Below are 18,321 nucleotides of genomic sequence, written 5' to 3'. Positions count from 1 at the left end.
TCACAAATATTGTTCTATATTAGTGGAGTCACTGAAGGTGGATATGAGCTATTACCTCCGATTTCGTTGAACCTCCATCGATTTGCATGAAAATTGGTGAGTGGTTAGAGGATATATCAAGGAACAAAGGTGACATGGTGCCAACTTGCGCTTTTACCCTGGGGGTGGATGCCACCCCTTCTCGGGGGTGAAAATTATTTTATAAAAATAACCCCATAATTTGATAGAGGGACAAATTTCAAGCAAAATTTGTTATATAAAGTTATTAAAATAAATCAAAACTTTTTGAGTTATTAAAGATCAAAAATTTTAATTTTTATTGAGAAAAATTCATGTTTTTAACCAATTTTTCATCAATAACTCAAAAAGTGTAAGTTTTTACAAGAAAGTTATTATTATCAAAATTGAAGCTAATAAAAAACGAAATAAATCCCTTACTAGAAAAACCTGTTAATTTTAAATACAAGTGAGTTATAGGTAATTGAATGTATATTTTTTTCGGCGAGTAAAAAACTCTAAGTATTCAAGCTGAAATAACGAGATATTAATGCATTTTATAACATTAACTTATTAAACATTTGTCAAATTACTTAAAAATATCTATCAAATGAGCCCCCGAACATGTTGATAGCGTTAAAATTTATGCACCAAAATTTTTTCAAAATTTATCTTTTAAAAATTTTTCCAAAAAATGTTATTTTTTTTTTAATAACTCCGTTCGTGTTTACGATATCAGGTTCTTCTAAAAACTGTTTGAGAGTTAATTCCAAGTGCTATTTAAGCACGTTAAACCTAATCTTCTAAACCCCTTACTTTTTAAAAAATAAAAGGTTAAATGACCCCGGTTGCATGGTTCCCACAGCAAAATTTAAGATTTAAACGTTTCTATCTCGGTTATTTTTTACCCTATAGAAATAGTAAAACAGGTAAAATATTTGGCATAGAAAAAACTAAAATTTGGTTATATATAATTTTTTACGTATATTGAGTATTGTTGGAGATATTATCAAAAGAATATGAGAATTACAAAAGTTTTAAAAATTATGATTTTTTTAAATTATATCTTTTTTTCAAAAATATGCATTCTAAGCCGGTCAAAATTATCGAAATCATTACTTATGCTAATATAAAGAAGTTCTTGTAAGAATTACTATAAATTTTAATTTTTGTGGAAATGGCGTATTTTTCACTTTTTTCTAAAAAATCGAAACGGTTCTTTTATTTTCATTATAACTTGCTTAATTTTGACGCTATTTCCTTGTTCTGAAGCTCATTTGATAGGTATTCTGAAGTATTTTGATAAATGTTTAGCAGGAATATTTTATACATTGCATCGTTTTTCCGTTATTTAAGCTTGAATACTTAGATTTGAGTACTCCTCGAAAAAAAATACACATTCAATTGCCAATAACTCACTTTGAACTAACATTAGTTTAGTTCTTTATGTGAGGAGTGTATTCAACTTTTTATTATCTTCAATTTCAGTAATCATAACTTTTTTGTAAAAGCTTATAGTTTTTGATTTATACGTGAAAAACCGATTTAAAACATGCATTTTTTTACGAAAAAATTAAATCTTTGGTCTTTAATAACTCAAAAAGTGTTGATTTATTATAACAAATTTTGCTTATAATTTGTCCCTCTATGGACTTATGGTATTATTTTTAATAAAATAATTTTCATCCCCGAGAAGGGGTGGCATCCACCCCCAGGATAAAAGCGCAAGTTGGCATCATGTCACCTTTGTTCCCTGAGGTATCCTCTAATTACTCACCAATTTTCATGAAAATCGATGGAGGTTCAACGAAATCGGAGGTGAAAACCTTCAGTGACTGCACTATATCTCTTTTCTACGCAGCTTTCTTTAAAGTTTTCTGCTTTTAGTGGTTTTTGTTAACATTTACGCTATTGTTGAAATTCAAATAAAATTTAATAAAAGATTCAGATTATATTCAAGGTAGTCTAGCAAAACGTACGTAGGTTTTTTATTTGTTTATGCAATTTCATGCAACTAATAAAAAGGTATTTATTACTTCTTCTTCTTAACGTGCCCTATCAAGTCCCCTTGACGTTGGCGATTAACATGGCGAAACTGTCTCTGTCTCGAGCTATTCTAAATAGGTGTTCTGCTTTCTTTATTCCTGTCCACTCCCGGATATTCTTCAACCAAGAGGCCTGCTTTCTACCAATTCCTCTGCGTCCTTCGATTTTACCCATCATAATAAGTTGAAGAATATTATACCGGTCTCCCCTTACTACGTGTCCAAAATAGGCCATCTTTCTATATTTGATGTTATCAAGCAGCTCGCGGGTAGCATTTGCTCTCTTAAGGACTGCCACATTTGTCAGCATAGCCGTCCATGGTATTTTTAGAATACGTCTGTGCAGCCACATTTCAAAGGCCTCCAAACGGTTAATGGTGGATATTTTTAATGTCCATGCTTCGACACCATACAAGAGGACTGACCAAATGTAGCATTTAATCATGCGCTTTCGAAGTTGAAGTTGCAAGGTATCATTACAGAAGAATGACCTCATTTTTAAAAATGTCGTGCGGGCTATCTCGATTCTACATTTTATCTCTTTATCTGGATCTAGTTGTTCAGTAATATGGCAACCAAGATATTTAAAACTGGGTACTCTTTGAATCATATGACCATCAACATATAACCGTGAATCTTGATGGGCCAAACGGCTAAATACCATGTACTTTGTTTTTGAACAGTTTATATTTAGGCCAAACTCTCTTCCCACTCTGTCAATGGCATTTAAAAGGTGTTGTAATCCATTCATATCATCACTTAAAATAACTGTATCGTCTGCATATCTGATTGTATTTATCAGAATTCCATTAACCTTCACACCCCATTCCAAACTATGCAGCGCTTCCTTAAATATTCTATCTGAATACAAATTGAACAACAGTGGGGACAGTATACAACCCTGTCTGACGCCTCTTTGTATTTTGCATATTTCTGTTGATTTTCCATTTATGCAAGCTGTCGCTGTATTTATTACTATGAAACTTTATTGGATTATGTGGGTTGTTTTGATATTGTTAATATTAAAACTAGAACTTTCATTCGTAAAGAAATTCAATTTTCATCTGTTTTCGCAACACATCTATAGGTACAGCGTGATATATTATCGTAAAAAAATCAAACACTGCCAAAAAAATAAACTTTAAAAAAATAGAAAAATACTTTATAAAGTTGCCAAGTCACATTTTTCATAGCCTTAATATTTTATAGGTACTGTTTAAAATGCAGATTAATGATATAATGATTTCCTTCCTGTATTTATTACTATCGATTGAAAGCAGGGCCCCCGCTACCATAAGTGCAAAGTGTGTAATGCACACGGGCGCCATCCTTTAGGGGCGCAAAAATTGAGGATCAAAAATTGCAAAATATTTAAAAAAAAAATCAAAAAGCAAAAATTAATTTTAAAATAAAAGTTGAGAAATTAAATAGACCAGTTTTACTTTGTTTGGATGACATTATTAGTCTTTCTATAGATATAAAATAAAAAATCCTGCTATAAAAATAACAAACACCCATTCCGTAGACAAAACTGTAGATAAGAAATACCTAACTAAGCCCTGATTTCGTGGAAAAATTCTAAACATGTAAGTAGTAGTGTGTGGGCGGTAATTCTATCTCATCTATAAGCCAACGATTGTGTGACACTCAAATGATGAATCGACAATATTTGCGTATATTAGCGTACACATCAAATAACTAATTAGACCGGCCTGTATCGTCGTCCCCGTTAGCAAAATTATTTCGATTCGATTTTTTTGCAAATTACTCAAAATGAGGTCTTTATAACAAATCCAGAGAGCCAGGCGATGCCTTGGTCGAAAAATTATTAAAACAAATTCACAAAAATAATTTTTTTCATTCGAACCAATTTTTTTAGATCGCTTGGGTCATTCTGAGTAAAAAATTCCTCTTGTCATTTTTCACTAAAATTGATTGTTGTCGAGTTATACGCGATTTCAACTTAAAAAATGCGAAAATGGCCATTTTTAAGGCTTAATAACTCGATTAAAAATCATTAATATGAGAGTCAAAAAGCGACGAAGTCAAAGTTTAAAACCCCTCCTTCAAGATCCTGAAGAAATTTTTGTCATTATTTTATTACGAAGCTGTTGTTTTTAATTATTAACAATTAGCGCTATAGCCCAAGCTGTATCGTTGCCCCCGTTAGCGAAATTATTTCGATGGTTTTTTTTTGCAAAAACTTACTCAAAAATAGGTCTTTATAACAAATCCACAGGGTTCCAGGCGGTACCTTGGTCGAAAAATTGTTTAAACAACTTTTTTAAACAAATTCACAAAAATAATTTTTTCACTTCGAACAATTTTTTTAGATAATTTGGGTTATTCTGAGCAAAAAAGGTCTCTAGTGATTTTTCTCTAAAATTCTCTAAATCGCGTATAACTCGACAACAATCAATCTTAGAGAAAAATGACAAGGAACCATTTTTACTCAGAATGACCATAGTTATCTAAAAAAAATTTGTTCAAAATGAAAAATTTTCTTTTGTGAATTTGTTTAAAAAAAATTGTTTAAACAATTTTTCGACCACAGCACCGCCTGGTACCCTGTGGATTTGTTATAAGTATTATGCCTATTATGGTAAGTCCCGTCTAAAGGTACGTTTTTACTGGCGCGGCTCGCTCGTTTAATCGCTGAAAGATCGTCGCTGAACAGGGTTGCCAGATTGGGGTATTTTCCCATAATTTTTTGGTAATTTGAAACCGTCTAGGGGAATTAAATTTACGAATGTACATAGAACTGTATATTATACTCTCATATAATCGAAGACGATAGGACATATGAATTATTTCCAGGGCCTCTGTTAATAAGTAGTATAATTTTGGTTTACTCTTCTTTACATATGACTACTACTTCATTAAAATGTGCCAAAAATTTAAATTTGGGAGATTTGAGCTTCAATTTGAGGGAATTTCAGAATTTGAGGGAATTTCAGTTTCTAAGTGGGAGATTTATAAAATCACATCTGGCAACTCTGTAGCTGAACAGTGAATGCGGTGTATCTGATTGTGCGTGTGGTTGTGTGGATTGTAGGAGCCGTTTTGACTGAAGCGTCTATAACCTTTGTACCCAGGGGCAGCAAGTGTCGATTTTTGGTGACTGCTCTGAGAGTATGAGAGCAGACAAAATCGTAGACACTGGGCGGTTATAGTGGCGTATTTCGTTGACGGTCAGACAAACAGACAGTCATGAAACCGGAAATATATATTTGTTCTCGTATTGCTGAGCCGCGTCGAATAATATATCACTTGTACTATTCCGACGACTTTAAAATAGTACTTTCGGTCGAATTGCTAAAACCGGAAGTCCTAGGTGAAATTTCTCACTTTTATTACCATCGTTGGGTCATAAGCTTTCATTCGACATCTCATTTGCCATTATACCTAGTGCCATGGCGAAGGAGTTATTTTCACAGACGGACAGATAGTCAGAAAACCGGAAGTATACATTTGCTCTCGTGTTTCTAAGGTGAGTCGAATAATATATTGCTTATATTATTATTCCGGCGACTTTAAAACAGTACTCCCGGTCGCCTTTCTAAAACCGGAAGTCCTAGGTCAAGTTTCTCACCTTTAGTACCATCCTTGAATCATAAGCTTTCGTTCGACATCTCATCTCTCATTCTACCTAGTGGAATGACGGAGGAGTTATTTTCATGGACGACGAACAGACAGTCATGAAACCAGAAGTAGGTATATATTTGTTCTCATCTTGCTATAGCGCGTCGAATATTACATCGCTTGTACTATTGACTTTAAAATAGTACTTGCGGTTGCATTTCTAAAAGCGGAAGTCTTAGGTCAAATTTTCTCACCTGTAGTAGTATACTTGGATCATAAGCTTTCATTGGACACCTCATTTTCATTCTACCTGGTATAATGAGGAGTTATGTTTACGGACGGACGGACAGACGACAGACGGACAATATTAATATTATTATTCAAAGAAAACAATTATTGTTAAAATACATGCGAGCAGAGGAAATAGAGGATGAAGAAAGAATTGTCCAATGCTACAAGATTAGAAAAACATGCAATATTTAAAAGAAGACATGAAGAAGGATACTTAAAAATTGTGATAAACAACCATTGATTAGGAAATTATGAAATGATACATACTTATAAAAACAAGCTTCACTTCACAAAAATTTCTCAAATACAAAACTCCGAAACTAGCACCGCCAACAAATCACACAAGCAGTATACCGCAATCAATGCTCAGATTCAGCGACGATCTTTCAGCGATTAACGAGCCAGCCGCTGCGCTGCAGTAAAAACGTACCTTAATGGACAAAATTTGAAAATCGCGTTACTCTGGGTTCGCCATCCACAAAAAGGTGGGATGTTGTGAGGTGAGCAAAAATGTTCTCGGGTTAAGTCTAAACCCTCTATGTGTGACAAGATGGTCCAGCAGAATTGATTCAATAAAGCCCCTTAAACTTTATTTAATTAAGATTTGTTATGGTGTTATTTGTTCCTATTTTGCTTTATTTGCACCTACCTACCTACCTTCAAAAAAAAATAAATAAAAAAAATTATCAAAATGCCTTAAGGGGCGCCAAAATCATTTTTTGCACACAGGCGCCAGTAGTTCTTACGGGGGCCCTGATTGAAAGTGTGAACATATTATAACAGAATTGCATTCATTGCATTGATTATAACGCACTAGTACATATGACGTATAAATACGCACATATGTGTACACAATAAAGAGTTAACTGCCCATTCAAGTCATCAAGTCACTAGACATGTTATGTTGACTGTAATAAAAAGACAAGCCATAATTTATCGGCAACTTTTTATGTTTAAAATGTGGCACAATTTATGCATCCCTACTCAGGAGCGTAACTTAAAGTTTTCTTTTAAAAGGATATTTTATATTTTAAAGTAATCATTCTGCATCTTCGTTTTGGTTGACCTAGTTTTTTTAATTAGCTTCTTCTTTAGGTGCCGTGTCTGTATTCAGACGTTGGCCGTCATCATGTTTATGTTTACAATTTCCTAAAACCTTTCTCTATTGACTGTTGTGCGAAATAATTCTTCTACTGTGGAGCCATACCATTGTCTAATATTACGCAGCCATTAAAGTTTCTTTCGACCAATCCATCTCATTCCCTATATCAGGTACCAGGACTAGTTGTAAGTAACCATAATAACCAAGGCACCGCCTCGGTGTTGTTTAAAATATTAAAAAATAGGTTTTGAAGATTAGGCTCTAAAGATAAAAATTCCATTGTGACCGTTCAATGGAACTAGTAAAGTTTATTAATCTCACGAAAATTGTAAAAATGACAAAAATGTCATTCTTAGCAAAAATCAGCATAGGGATTACGAACACTCGATACGAATCGTATCCGCCATGTTTTCCCATAAGGCGCTATGGTAAAACATGGCGGATACGATGCGTATCGAGTGTACGTAATCCGGGCCCTGCTTTTTCGTATACAGTGCTAGTCAAAAGTCCGTACCCCCCCTCGTATCTTTTGAACGGTTATACTTATAATAGTGAAATTTGGAGGAAGGAAATGAACGGACGTATGCTTCTTAACTAGACATGACAGGTGACGTAAAAGTGACAGATGACTTTACAGCGCCACTGTGACAGATAATTTTAAATGGTACCCTATGGTAAGCGATACCTCGTTTGATAGGTATTGAAAATACCCATTCAGCTATACCAATTTTGTTTGAGTTTAAGCTCATTTGGATGAATAAATGAAATAATTCAAACCTCCGCCTATGGTTACTTGTCAAAAAGGTTGACGTTGACGTAAAAACTACTAGAGAGCTGAAAAATGTCAACTTTTTTGACAAAATAACCATGGGCGGACATTTGAATTTTTAATAATTAAATGCGAAACTACAAAGTTATATTTATTTCATTTATTCACCAAAATCCAAAATCAACTTAAACCCAAAAAATTAGTATGACTGAAAAGGTATTTTAAATACCTTTCAAATGAGCTGTCACTTGCTATAAGGTCCCATTTAAAATTATCTGTCACAGTGGCACTGCAAAGTTATCTGTCACTATTACGTCACCTGTCATGACTAGTTAAGAAGCTTACGTCCGTTTATTTCCTCCCTCCAAATTTCACTATTATCTGTATAACCGTTCAAAAGATACGAGGGGGGGTACGGACTTTTGACTAGCACTGTATATTTTAACTGTTTAGTGGCATTTTAGTCCATGACGACTGCAATATTTATTTATTTATTAACGGGATAAAACAAAATACATACAAAAAACAATAAAGCAGAGCTTTCGTCATAATAATGAAAATATAAAAATTTGATACAAGTAAAACTATAACTATAAAACACGAACATAAAAAATAAAAAAGGATATAAATTATTTTCAAATGATGAAAACAACTCAATTACAACAGATAAATCTATTTAATTTTTTTTTAATTCAAAATTCAAGACGCTCGAGTTCTTGTTTAATAGAGGAAATTGAAGAACCAAACAGATCTATTAGATGACTAAACTTTTTCCCATACAGGGTCAATCTACTAATTGGTGCATATTGACCATAATTTGTAGCATGCCGTTGTTCCTTGAATATTTGTGGATTTCGTGTCAATCTAGCAGGTATATTAAAGCACACAAGACTTATCAATTCTTCGGAGTTAATAACACCAGAGATAATTTTGCAAAGATAACAAATATCCAACATGACTCTTCTGCGTTTAAGAGTTGGTAAACTTAATCTCATTTATATTGTCATAAGTATAATTTCCAACTGTTAAACCCATCTTAAAAGCTGCAAAACGTAAAATTTGTTTTGAACCTTTTCAATATTTAGGATTTGATATGCATAACTAGGTGACCAGACAATAGAACCAAATTAAATAATTGATCTCACGATACTGCAATATAAGATTTTTATTGTGTGAATTGACAAATCTTTTGATGAACGTAATACAAAACCCAACATCTTAAATGCTTTCGAAACAATATGGTCGATGTGAGAGTAAAATGTTAATTTACAATCAAATATTATACCTAAATCCCGAATTTCGTTCACACGTGTGACAGGAGTTCCATATCATTTCTACCACACTACTAATAAAAATCATTTACTTGTGGCTGAAGCTGAGAAATGTTATTCTCATTTTTGACAGTCTTATATTAAATTTTAACATCATCAGCAAGCATTAAAAAGTTAACTTCCTTAAAAATAGAGTGAACATCATTCAAGAACAAATTAAATAGAAGGTCACAGTGGGAACCTTGCGGTATTCCAGATGTAGCTGTAAAATAATTAGAAAGAAAACATCCTATTTTTACACTTAAACTTCGATTAGTCAGGTAACTTTGCATCCAATCAAAGAGACTTCCAGAAATACCATATGCTGTAAGTTTCGCAAGTAAGATATTATGATAGACCTTATCGAATGCTTTAGAAAAGTCAGTGTAGATGGAATCTACTTGTAACTTGTTTTCCGAAGCACTAACAATGTCATTCTGATAAAGAAGTACACTACTTACTGTAGATTTACCCTCTACAAAACCATGCTGTTCATTCACCAGAATACTACTGAATTCACCAGTAAGCTGCTTAGTAACTAAATAATCTAATAATTTTGGAATTGTCGATAAAGTACAAACTGCTCTGTAGTTTTCAACATTTGACTTTGAACCAGATTTGAATATAGGTTTTACGTAACTACGTTTCCAGCAATCAGGGAAAACCCCTTCTTGCAAAGATTTATTGAAGAGTATATACAATGGCTTATATATAGTACAAACACATTGTTTTAATAGATAGTTAGGAATGCCATCAGGATCAAAATTTAGTAAAAAAACTACATTCTGTGATTTAATAAAAATACTTTGGTCATTATTATAATGATCGTTTACATTTCATCAGCTACGGACGACTCTGGTTCATCTACATTTATGTCTTCCGTAAAGTAGACCGCTCAATAAAAAATGGTATTCGTTCCCGATGACTTCAGAGTGCAGTTTAAAATTCACAGCATTTGCGATTATGTGATTGTTGACTCTATTGTGTGCTTTTTTCAATGCAAATATACCTTGTGTGGGTACCTTGCAGAATAGCTAATATAATTTGGATAAGATCTATGCTAGTACGAGAAGAAACTGGTGTTTGATCATTGTTAAATATACTCCGTACATAGACCATCTTAATGAATTATCTGTTTTAAATATTCTCGCAACCTTTTTTATTGTACTTATTCCTATTGTTTTTATTTTTATTCGTAAACTATTTATCAGTACATTTGTACTCTTGGTGAAAACTTCTTTTATTAAATTTTCAGCATTTTTTAACAAGCTCCTGAAACTACATACTTTCTTGTCGCCAGTCTAAATTAAATATGTTTACAAGGGGTTAACCTCAGTTATTGATTGTAACGAAAATTATATTTTAGGCCGCTTACAAACGAACCACTTTTTGATGTCGAAGTCGGCAGCAAAAAGTCAAGCGTTTGTGGTTGTCTGTCGCTACTTGAAGTCGTCATTTAACAACTAGGGGTCGACTCGACAAGAATTCTTGTCTTAACAACGACTCCTTGTCTTGTCTTGAGAAAAAATCAAGAAATTTAAAAAAATCTTGTCTTGATGTTTTCTTTACATGTTATATCTTGTTTTGGTTCAAGAAATTTCAAGATTTTGAAATTTCTTGATTACCCGGTCGGGTGATTCCACTGCGACCTTTTCATTGCGTTGCGTGCTAACACGGCCTCCACTGCCACTGGGGGGAGTCAGTGATCCGCATTTGTTTCCAGACGAACGCAAAATTGATGTGTAGTTGCATGCTTACAATAAGCATTTTGTATGTTTCGCACATATTCTAAGCTTAGCTGTCCAGGATTTCATAAAAATTGCTGAGCCAAATCGAAACAGAAACGAGACATCGAAAAGGATTTTGATTATTTAGAGGATGATATCGAAGTAGAAAATACTATAAATGCTACTACTTTAGATCCTAACTCTCCTGTAAGTAAAATTAAATACCTTGCAAAAAAAATCAAAAACCCGAGGCAAATGCAACTTAAACAGCGCTTGCGAGGCCATAAATTGTAAGATGGAATTCAACTTTCGAGATGCTAACATGGGGCTTAAGTGTAAAAAAATGCTTAAAACTATATTTTGTGACAACAACCAAAATCTAAATAATTGGAAAATGTTAGATAAATAATGGTTCTGATCAGTAAATTTTGTCAGTACCTATCTGAGAAGGTCTAAAACACTTTCTTCAATTCTCGAAGGGAAAAAATATTGCACACTCCCATTGGAGTAAATTTACTTTTTTACAAACTGGAAATATAGGCTCATGAACTTAATAATAAAATTGATAGAGACGCTACCGATGAGCAATTAATTTACTGCATTTAAGCTGCGAGAGATAAAATACTGAAACACTAGAACAAAACTAATTTGATATATTATGTACTGTATTGTTATTATTTTAAATCCTCGCCATAAGGTAGAGGCATTTTCCTCTTCATCTTTGGAGAAGATTCTATAATCAGAGGCAGTACAAAAATTTGAACAAATATTTTAAGCTAACTACTTTAATAAATCCCAGAATAATCTATAGAATCCAATACCAGAGAGCCAGTACTTAGTGTGAAAAAAGAAGACAACGAATTTGATTAAGATATTATTTACCTATTTAAGAAAGCTGATAATGATAACTTACAATCTTGAAGTATGAAATTGAAAAATACTTAAATGAGCCCAGGTCAGGAGATTCTGAGAATATACATACTTGATTGGTTGAGAAGACACGAAAATATCTACCCGTCAATATCGAAAATGGCCAAGGATTTACTCGGAACGCCAGCAACATCTGTACCTGCGGAAAGGCTATTTTCCAGAGCAACTTCAACAATAACAAAGTCAAGAAATCGGCTAGGCGTTGAGTTCATAAGAAGTGACTGAAGAAAATTGTAATTCATTTTTGATTAGTGTTAGAAGAAGTGTTATCTGCCTTAATTCATGGCTTATCAATTCCGATTTAAAAATGTGCTAAATTTGTTAAAATAAAATCTAGTTTTATTATTAGGTAGTCAAGATTTCTTGTTTTTTTGACAAGAAATCTTAGTATTGACATATAATTTCTTGTCTTGTCTTGAAATCTAAAATTACTTCTTGTCTTAATCTTGTCTTGAAATCAAGACAAGATCAAGACAAGGGGTGGAATGCATAAAACGTAGTAGATGCTATTGCTTCAGCAAATAGTATCTAGTTTGTAGCATTTTCTTTTACATAAAAGGAGGTGCTTTGTTGTGAAGATCGTACTACACAACCGAAGTACTTGCTACTGACCTGAAGGATCTACTACTACACGTAGCGCCAGCCGTAGTGCCCTTGTGCGCATCACACCACTTGTATTAATAGTAGAACTATTTTTCCATGTCGTCGCCTTACTGCCAAAACCAACCAACTCCATTTTAAAAGTTTTGGGAAATCTACCTTTTAAACTTTAATTTGAAATTGAAAATCGACTGAATTTTAAAAAATTATTTAATAACTGAAAAATATTTTTGTCATATTTTTCAATTATTAAATCATTATTTAAATTCAGACGATTTTTCATTTCAAATAATGTTTAAAAGGTAGATTTCTCAAAACGTTTAAAAATGGAGTTGGTTGGTTTTGGCAGTAAGCCGACGATGTGCTTTTGTGTTTTGTGAATTCACATTTTTACGTACCTAATTATTATTAGAATAAGTGAGTAGTGAGTAAAAATGAGTGGTTCAGATTCCGAAGCGACAAAAGAGTTAGGAGAGGATAAAAATGAACAAGTATTGTTGGTTAAAATCTTCTTGAAAACTATCAAATTTTATTTTATAAAAGAATGATCCCAAAAATTAAAAATGAAAAAGAAGCTGCATTGAATAAATTAACTGCTGCCTTGAAATAATGAAATAATCGAAAAAAACCTAGATTCAAAACAGATTTTAAAGAAATTCAACAACATGAAACAAAGGTTAAAAAAATTGTTGACGTAAAAAAACTGGTAACAAAAAAATGGTACTCACTGACAAAGAAAATTCTATGATTTATGGAACATTGGAAAAATCCAGTCTTGCACAGGGTACCAGGTGCTTGTCAGGCCGATGTAACAGAGGAGATTGGGGTTTCATCGCAAAAAAATAATGATGAAAACGTTCTTTTTAGTTCCAATTCTGGTTGCCAAAAACTAACAGGCAGAGCTCCCAAATATCCTAGTGCGAAGGAGGAGTCCATTTTTGTAATCAGTATTTCAGAAGATTTTAATTGGGGTGTCACATTATGTACTTTCCCATTTAACAAATCAAAGTTATGACTGTCACCTGAAGAGGGATTGCGTAAAGTTCGAAACTTTGATGCTATAATATAGTATGATTATTTTAAAAATTGACCTCTCCGAGCGTTTTGCTTCCATACTAAAAATAAATGAGTTAATATGGGGGTAATACTTATTCCACCGCACTGTATGAATAAAACTGCACAATTCATGATAATTACCTAAATATTTTACGATAAATATCGTCATTGTATCTTCTTCCTGGTTTGTAGATTTTTCTACGACGAATTTTTATTCATAAATGCTGAACATTCATAAATGCTGCCATTTTTTAACAAAAAACACCTACGCCGAAGTCGTTCATCCACCAACTTCAGCTAAACTGAAGCAAATTCTACTAAACTAGCAAATACTTCAAAAGCGTAGTATATCCTTCTATGTATCTGGGAAATAGTAGCAGATGCTATGGAGGAAAGCAAATGCTTTGTAAGTGTAGCAAATTCTTCAAAAATGTAGTACGTACTTGAAGCATTAGCAGGTACTACGTTTTATGCATTCCACCCATTATATTGAAATTTTCAAGAAGTTGGCGACCCCTGTTAACGACAATGCAAAACGTATTTCCTTTTCACACGAACGTTTCCTCGACTGCACTACAACTTCTGTCGTCAGCCATACCGATGGCATGGCTGACTTTTCCTTTTCAATAATTGGTAGCGATTCTCTTTTCACACGAAAAAAGAAGTCGATCAGAACCACAGTAAACGTTGATACTAGCGACAAGCCAGCGAGTTTTTGCGGTTGGTTTCGACTTCAAAAGTGGTTCTGTCTGTAAACGGCCTTATAGTCCAGGACGCATCTGTTTTGAGATGGACGTTGAGAGGTGACTCATATTTTATTTTGCAGAAACTGCATGGAATTAACTCATATAATAATAATTAAGTTATCCTCCCACTCAAAAAGGTCCGGAACATTGTTTAAATAATCAAAATGTCAAAAAATGAAAGAAAAATTCGAATTTTTTCTTGGTTTTTTGATAATAACTTTAAAAGTGTTCATTTCCTAGAAAAGTTACACTGACATAAAAGTTGCTTAATTAAATTTCCTGCAATATACGATTGGTGAAAAATTTAAAAAATTGTCATCCTTGTTGCAAAATAGTGAGAAAAAGCATCCATTGCCAAAAAACATAAAAAAACAAGTTTTCGCATTTTACGTTTTTTAACCATTTGTGCTACACTTAAGACCTTCATATTTCACACAGAAAAACTTTATAATATAATAAAACAATACTGTAAATTTCCATAAACTCGGTTCAATAGATTTTGCAAAATAAATTTTGCAATCCAGCTTTCGCAAAAAAATTCATTTTTTCAAAATGTGACAGGACTGAAAATAAAGCAGACATCAAGTTGAAATATTTTTTAAATATAGAAGGATACTTTACCTTTTATTTGCAATTTGCAAAATTAAAATCGGTTAACTACAACGCCGTCAGGAATTTTTTTAAATAAACATTAATTTTTGGTGCTACGCGCAGGACAGCGGATACATTTGCTCTGATTGGGCATTCCAATGACCTGTCAAATATTATCGAATATTGCGGCTGTGAACAAACAAATGTGTTATTGTTAATAATTTTTAAATTGGTGTTTTAGTTTTTATTGTTTTGAGAACAGAGACAAAAGTAAGTTGATATCTACTGGTAGTGACTTTTTAAATAGTTTTTAAAGTAACATAGCAACAGGTACTTAAGTGTAAATATTTTAGCATTGTAATGAAAAATTATATAAAAAACTCTAACAAGAAGTAAAACCACTTCTATGTAAATTGGTATATTTATTAAAACTTAAAAAATCCCAATGGATTGAATAAAATATGTCCAATTCAGAACGTTTTCAGACCTATCGGTCCATCATCAGTGAATGTGCATACTTGCTAAATAGCCCCAGAACCAAACAATGGCTGAATTTAAAATTCAATTTACATTATTTAAAAATAATATTAAACAGGCTAAACGCCGATGTTAAAGGATATAGCCTATGGGAACATGGTGAAACCCTACCATGTTCCCATAGGCTATATCCTTTAACATCGGCGTTTAGCCTGTTTAATATTATTTTTAAATAATGTAAATTGAATTTTAAATTCAACCATTGTTTGGTTCTGGGGCTGTTTAGCAAGTATGCACATTCACTGATGATGGACCGATAGGTCTGAAAACGTTCTGAATTGGACATATTTTATTCAATCCATTGGGATTTTTTAAGTTTTAATAAATATACCAATTTACATAGAAGTGGTTTTACTTCTTGTTAGAGTTTTTTAACTATATGGTATACAGCCAACCTAGGGAACTTCCCTATTAGTTTGAAAAATTATATATTCTGTTTGGAAAATGTGAAATGTTCGATTCACACAAGTTGATTTCCAAAAAAATTTCTACCAACTATTTTGTAGTCTACAAAATTTTCTACCAAAATTTCAACAAATTTGATTATTGTTTGCAAAACAATTGCATATGTTTAAAATTAATAAACTTTTATTCTTTAAGTTAAAATATATGAACAAAGAAAGTTTTTCCTAAAAAAAGTATTATTTCAAAGGACAGGGTATGTGTTTTTATTTTGCAATAAACAAATTTATTTATTTATTATCGAAATGTACTAAAAATTAAAATTTTTCAGTCATTATCAAAGGTCATTGGAATGCCCAACCAGACCAAACGTATCCAAACGTCCTGCGCGTAGCACCAAAAATTAATGTTTATATAAAAAAATTCCTAAAACGCCGCGGTAGTTAACCGATTTTAATTTTGTAAATAATTGCAAATGAAAGGTACATTATTAGTCGAGGAAATGAAGCATTTTGGCTCGCATTTTTTTCGTCCAGCATGGATTTACTTGAAATTTTCACAAAAGGTAGGGAATAGTCCAAGGATCATTTTCTATATCATGCCGCTGTACGCTAAAACCTTGGGGGTAGTTGCCACCCAGTGGCGTGCTGGCCATATAAATTAATCGGTGCAATCACCGAGAGGCCGCGGCCTATTGAGGCCGGTCAAATAAGTTTTTTTCACAAAAAAACTTGGATGTAACAATTTTTTTTAATTTCTAATCGAATGATATTAACAAAACATTTCAAAAATATTTTATTTCCATACATAGTGTTCCAGCCATTTGAATAATATTTCATTAATTCCAGTTGTCTGTTTTATACACACCATGTATTTCAAAACGGTTAAAATTAAGACATTCACTTGAGCCATGAATAGGTATTATTCGGCTGAAAATATAAACACAGACTTTTACACAAAATACTACTCAGCAATTGTATATATTTTTTTAGATAATAATATGTGTTTCTGGGAAAAGTTCGTTAAGTATTTTTGGATGTTTTCGGTTTTGCTGAGTGGACAGAACCAGGCGATGTATCGCGGTTCGCGGTTATCTTGAAATTAGCGAAGATAGATCCATTAGAAATATATGTTTAATATAGATTTTATAATATTTTCTATAAATGGAAAAACAACTTAAAACAATCTGATATGCAGACGATGCAATACTAATGTCTTAAAGTGAAGATGATTTACAACGTATCTCTCTCTCTTGTCGTTTCCCCATTACTGAGGATCGTGATTTCTTCCAATATTCCTAACAATTTTATGCAATTGGTCTCTATCTTCAGCTGCTCTAAGAGCTTCGCAGAATGAGTCTCCAGCTGAATGATTTATTTGGTCAGACCATCTAGTTGGTGATCGTCCTCTTGATCTTCTGCCCGGAACGTTTCCAGAAACAATATCTCTAAACTATCGTCACCTCTGTAAACAATATGACCGAAGAATTGCAGAATTCGTTACAGACATATTGTGGACAGACTTTTTTTTAATTTCGAGTTGGTTTAGAATGAAAACGTTTGTCCTATGAGCTGTCCAGGTTGTGCGCAGCATTCTTCTCCAGCACATCTCAAAGGCATCCGCTCTCAAAAGCACCACACTTGGACTCAAAAAGTCCAAATCTCTGCCCCGTATAGAAATATTGAGAATACAAGAGCATTCACCAGTCTCATCTTGATATTTTGAGAGATAGATCTGTCTTTACAAACTTTAGTTAGGCGACTCATTGCATTTTTTGCAATACCAATACGTCTCCTAACTTTTGCTTCACAGTTACCATCGTTAGTTGTACTAGACCCGAGATAGACAAAGGTGTTTACTATTTGGTATGCCTGTAACATGTTAGTTGAATAGTGTCGAATCTGTCGACCACCATTATTTTTGTCTTAGCTTTATTGATTTTCAGACCAACTTTACTGCTTTCGTACTCAACTCTTCGCAAAGGATCAAACATTTCCTACAACGTATGCTGCACCAATTTAACATAACCGCCAGAAAATTTAACATATTAATTTCCCCAAAAAAGACAAAATGCATGGTTATAACAGCAAATTAAATAATATGTAAATTGGACCTGGAGGGCTAATAGAACAAGTGTTTAATAACTAGATATCACAGTATCTAGCTAGGAAAGGGTCTAAACAGAAGTGGAAGATCAAGTGAATAGAACAAACAGAGCAGCAGGTTGTCTGAATGACACAATATGGAGAAATAAAAATATCGGAAAAGAAATGAAAGGCAGAATTTACAAAACAGTCATAAGACCAATAATGACGTACGCGGCAGAAACACGACCCGACACAGAGAGGACAAAAAACCGTTCGAAAAATCGATGGTAAGACTCTATGGGACACAGAGCTAGAAGTACAGATATACAGCGGAAATTCAAGGTGGGCAATATTAACTGGATAAGAAACAGAAGAAAATAAATGGAATGACCACATACGCCGAATGACAACAAATAGAGTAGTAAGGACAGCGAGAGACGGTTCCCCAATAGGAAGACGATCAGTGGGAAGACCACGAAAACGATGGAACAACTTACTAGAGGCACATTGAAAAAACAGACAGAGTCATGGTTATGCAAATAGAAGAAG

The 18,321-nt window shown here is 33.2% G+C and overlaps 1 protein-coding gene across 1 annotated transcript in view; it reads left to right on the top strand.

Moving 5' to 3' along the window:
* Nucleotides 1-18,321, top strand: part of LOC126884839 (uncharacterized) — a 166,762-nt gene that overhangs the window by 91,272 nt on the left and 57,169 nt on the right. The gene's annotated exons all lie outside the window — the stretch shown is intronic.

The sequence above is a fragment of the Diabrotica virgifera genome, chromosome 5 (assembly GCF_917563875.1).
Source record: "Diabrotica virgifera virgifera chromosome 5, PGI_DIABVI_V3a".
In the NCBI taxonomy this organism is placed as follows: domain Eukaryota; kingdom Metazoa; phylum Arthropoda; class Insecta; order Coleoptera; family Chrysomelidae; genus Diabrotica; species Diabrotica virgifera.
This window is presented reverse-complemented; position numbering and strand designations above follow the sequence as displayed.